Raw genomic sequence first — 5,000 nt, forward strand, 5'->3', positions numbered from 1 at the left:
CAAAAACTTATAAAAACGCGCTAAGTACACTACTACCTCATAGGTGGCGTGGAAACTAACTTTTTGAATCTAACACTAAGTATTGATACATTTTTAATGGATAATTTTACGATCTACAATTTTTGTCCGAGATACTTTTATGATAAAACTTACCTACCGTTTTGCTGAAAATCGCGAAAAACGAATGTGATTAAGTAAGTAAGTAAGTAAGTACGTAAGTAAGTAAGTAAGCAACTAAGTAAGTAAGTAAATAGGTAAGTAAGTAAGTAAGTAAGAAAGAATTACGTTTAAAGATATTTATTTCTCATTAAAAACATAATATTGTCACTTACATGAGAACATAAAAATATGATGTAATAATTTATCCGCCGTTCTTTAGATGTTCAGTACATACATGTTACACATTATAGTACTTATTCTTCTTCACAAAATTTAAGATTACACACTTTTACAGGGCACTGTCACATAACAAACAATTTCAGACATGTGTTTTATAAAAACTTTGAAACAATATAGTCTGATAGGTCACGTTTAAATGTTTTTAGTGACCTAATCTTTTTGAGAGATGAAGGTAGACTATTAAAAAGTGGTGCGCCCTCGTAAATAAACATACGCTTGCCGTAATTTGTTCTTGTCTTAGGTAGTATCAAGTAGCTGGCTCGTCTCGTGCTGCGTTTAGACGTTTACATGTTTAGTTTGGGTGAGTAAGATTGATGTATGATAAGAATTTTGATTTGATTTGAAATATATTTTTTTTTGGAGATTTTTTATTTGGTTTCGGAGGGAAAATGAAATGTACGTGTCGCGCGTTTATTACTGAACATTATCGTACTCGTTATTAATAAAGTAAAAAAAAAAAAAAAAAAAAAAAAAAAAACGATTTTTTCTTCGAAGCCGCAATGCATATTCAATATTATGTTATTAATAAATAGTAAAATCAAATCAAAATCACTTTATTCACATATCAGAGAGTTTACACGTTCATATCGTTCGCGTGCACCACACATACGGCAGTCGGCGTCGAGAGTCGAGTCCGTAGCGAACGGTTCGCGACGCCGAATTCAACGCCGCTCAAGTTTTTTCTTGTAAAAAGAGTGAAAAACGCACGCGACAAAAATACAAAAACGCGCACAACACCAACCACCCCCAGCCACAACAACTGCTGCTGTTTTATTATTCTCGTCGTCGTCATCGTCATTCATATTTTATTTAATATATATTTATATTTGAGTAAGTTTGTGAATGCGCGCGATGATAACGACGATGATATAATAACAATACGGTTGTTGGTACTCTCGGGGCAGAGAGCTGGTGTGTCTGTGTCTGTGTTTGTGTCGCGCGTTGTTTTATATGTTCTTTTTTTACAATATAAAAAATGAGACAGACTCACCGCGCTGTGTCGATCGAGCGTTTTCGAGTTTCCCTATGCGGATGATATTTGATTTGGTGATTTGAAAGGTTTTTTGTGATTTCGTTTCTCATAATTCCTCTCTTCACTCTCTCTACAGTATCATACGCTGCGGCGATCCTCGTCACGTTGAAAGCGATCGTGTAAATTTTTTGCGCGCACCAAGACGCCGACTGGGCTTCGACGGTTTCCCTCTGTTAAGATTTTTAACGTGAGGGCCCGCAAGCCGGAACGCGTCGCGCATTTCACGCGTGCGAGACGTTCACGCTCCTCTCAAGCACCGGGCGTCGATCCGATTTGTGATCACGACGTGTACCGATATTAATACGTTGATACCGCTTCTATTGCGTGTCATCATTTTTATTATTACCCGAAGGGACTCTCGTTACTGAACTTTCATAACATACAATCGGCCCATCGCCGATTTATGATTCGTTCAACGCGCACCGTATGCCTTTGAGATATATAGTATACAGTGCGCGAACGGATATCTCACGATATGTTCAAGATGTCATAGTCGCGACGCCCTAAGGGGAGATCGCGACGCATGACGCGCTGAGCGCGACAACAATCGTTGTTTGCAGCAGCTCCCTGGTTGATCCTGCCAGTAGTTATATGCTTGTCTCAAAGATTAAGCCATGCATGTCTCAGTGCAAGCCGTATTAAGGCGATACCGCGAATGGCTCAATATATCAGTTTTGGTTCCTTAGATCTTACTCAGTTACTTGGATAACTGTGGTAATTCTAGAGCTAATACATGCAATCAGAGCTCTGACCAGTGATGGGATGAGTGCTTTTATTAGATCAAAACCAATCGACGGAGGGCCTCGCGTCCGAAGTCGTTAATTTTGATGAATCTGGATAACTTTTGCCGATCGCATGGTCCAGTACCGGCGACGCATCTTTCAAATGTCTGCCTTATCAACTTTCGATGGTAGTTTCTGCGACTACCATGGTTGTCACGGGTAACGGGGAATCAGGGTTCGATTCCGGAGAGGGAGCCTGAGAAACGGCTACCACATCCAAGGAAGGCAGCAGGCGCGCAAATTACCCACTCCCGGCACGGGGAGGTAGTGACGAAAAATAACGATACGGGACTCTTACGAGGCCTCGTAATCGGAATGAGTACACTTTAAATATTTTAACGAGGAACAATTGGAGGGCAAGTCTGGTGCCAGCAGCCGCGGTAATTCCAGCTCCAATAGCGTATACTAAAATTGTTGCGGTTAAAAAGCTCGTAGTTGCATTTGTGCGCCGCGCTGTCGGTGCATCGCATCCGCGGTGATACTGACACGTCTGCGGAGCATATCGTCGGTGAGCCGGCGGTAAAACGCCGGTTCAATATCAAAATCCTATCGCGGTGCTCTTCAGTGAGTGTCGAGATGGGCCGACAATTTTACTTTGAACAAATTAGAGTGCTCAAAGCGGGCTCAAAATGCCGCTTGAATATTTCGTGCATGGAATAATAGAATATGATCTCGGTTCTATTTTGTTGGTTTTCAGAACTCCGAGGTAATGATTAATAGGGATAACTGGGGGCATTCGTATTGCGACGTTAGAGGTGAAATTCTTGGATCGTCGCAAGACGAACATCAGCGAAAGCATTTGCCAAAGGTGTTTTCATCAATCAAGAACGAAAGTTAGAGGTTCGAAGGCGATTAGATACCGCCCTAGTTCTAACCGTAAATATGTCATCTAGCGATCCGCCGACGTTACTACAATGGCTCGGCGGGCAGCTTCCGGGAAACCAAAGATTTTGGACTCCGGGGGGAGTATGGTTGCAAAGCTGAAACTTAAAGGAATTGACGGAAGGGCACCACCAGGAGTGGAGCCTGCGGCTTAATTTGACTCAACACGGGAAATCTCACCAGGCCCGGACACCGGAAGGATTGACAGATTAACAGCTCTTTCTTGATTCGGTGGGTGGTGGTGCATGGCCGTTCTTAGTTGGTGGAGCGATTTGTCTGGTTAATTCCGGTAACGAACGAGACTCTAGCCTGCTAAATAGGCGTCGTCATTTAGGTGTGCGCGGCTTCAGGGTCGCGCAACTCACTGGCGGCGTATTAAAATTCTTCTTAGAGGGACCGGCGGCTTCGAGCCGCACGAGATTGAGCAATAACAGGTCTGTGATGCCCTTAGATGTCCTGGGCCGCACGCGCGCTACACTGAAGGAATCAACATGTTCTCCCTGGCCTAGAGGCCCGGGCAACCCGTTGAAACTCCTTCGTGCTGGGGATTGGGGTTTGCAATTATCCCCCATAAACGAGGAATTCCTAGTAAGCGCGAGTCATAAGCTCGCGTTGATTACGTCCCTGCCCTTTGTACACACCGCCCGTCGCTACTACCGATTGAATGATTTAGTGAGGTCTTCGGACCGACACGCGGTGGCTTCGCGGCCGTCGGCGTTGCTGGGAAGTTGACCAAACTTGATCATTTAGAGGAAGTAAAAGTCGTAACAAGGTTTCCGTAGGGGAACCTGCGGAAGGATCATTAACGTGTAACGGTCGCGTGCGCGAGCGTTGTCGCCGACACGCTTCGCTCACAGCCGACTGTTGACGATGATAACTTCAATCACGTGTCAATCACTGATTATTTTCGCGCTCGCGATGTGCTCTCTGTGCTACGTTGTCGCGTTTGCCGCGCGCGCGCTGACATCTCCCGCCGCATGTGGGGGGTGTCCGGCACGACGTCTCCGGCACGACGCTTCGGCGGGCGCGGTTCGCATGTACGCGACGCGCGTGCGTCTCGCGACGCGCTCATGTCGAGTGCGAAGCGAGTCGAGATCACGACGTACGCGCAATGCGTGCGTCACATAATATTTTGTTACACACAGAGATCGTTCACGTATTTTCTAAATATAAAAAACTATTACCCTGAACGGTGGATCACTTGGCTCGCGGGTCGATGAAGAACGCAGTTAACTGCGCGTCATAGTGTGAACTGCAGGACACATTTGAACATCGACATTTCGAACGCACATTGCGGTCCGTGGAGAAATATCCAGGACCACTCCTGTCTGAGGGCCGGCTGCATAAAAGAATACGACGACGCCGTCGCTGTATGCTGACAACACTGTTTGCGCGCCTAAAAAACGTGTAAAACGAGTGACGGTCTTCGGGCCGGGCTCGGGTAAACCCCGCCGGTTTTCCGGGGCCCGCTCGATCCGTTCGAAAATGTAAAATAAGCCGCAACGCGTGGTGCTGCTCGCGTGCAACGCCGTCTCCGCCTCACGCCCGACGTGGGTCACGGAGACGGGCGCGGTACCGGGGCGCGCTCGTTCGCTGTCACACGCGGATATCTCGTGATTAATTTTAATTAATCTATGCAGAGCTCTCTATGTGAACGGCGTGCGTGGCTGCGCCTTCGGTTCGCGTCCCGTGCGCTGCACGTGTTATTTCGGCCCGACGTGAGCGTGCAAACGAGTAGGCGGACTCGACGTCCGAAGGGCGCTTCGATCGCGGTACGTGCGCGGGTCGACGATACGTCGTTGAGACTTATTGGCGGCGCGCGCACGACGGTGTCGCTGCGCTGACGGATATCGTGTCTGCCTCATACTTTTTATCGTTGGCCTCAGATCAGGGAGGATCACCCG

At 46.8% G+C, this 5,000-nt stretch overlaps 3 non-coding genes across 3 annotated transcripts in view; all 3 read left to right on the forward strand.

The window, feature by feature from the left end:
* The first annotated feature begins 1,996 nt into the window (after positions 1 to 1,996).
* LOC126977633 (small subunit ribosomal RNA) lies at positions 1,997 to 3,901 on the forward strand. Its single transcript, XR_007732308.1, has one exon. It is a non-coding gene; the product is annotated as a small subunit ribosomal RNA (ribosomal RNA).
* Positions 3,902 to 4,277: 376 nt separating this feature from the next.
* Positions 4,278 to 4,434, forward strand: LOC126977799 (5.8S ribosomal RNA). Its single transcript, XR_007732426.1, has one exon. It is a non-coding gene; the product is annotated as a 5.8S ribosomal RNA (ribosomal RNA).
* Positions 4,435 to 4,973: 539 nt separating this feature from the next.
* The window catches only part of LOC126977721 (large subunit ribosomal RNA), a 3,975-nt gene continuing 3,948 nt past the window's right edge, over positions 4,974 to 5,000 (forward strand). Inside the window, exon 1 of the ribosomal RNA XR_007732391.1 lies at positions 4,974 to 5,000. This exon is cut by the window's right edge and continues 3,948 nt beyond it. This is a non-coding gene — a ribosomal RNA (large subunit ribosomal RNA).

This window comes from Leptidea sinapis, chromosome 45 (assembly GCF_905404315.1).
Source record: "Leptidea sinapis chromosome 45, ilLepSina1.1, whole genome shotgun sequence".
In the NCBI taxonomy this organism is placed as follows: Eukaryota; Metazoa; Arthropoda; class Insecta; order Lepidoptera; family Pieridae; genus Leptidea; species Leptidea sinapis.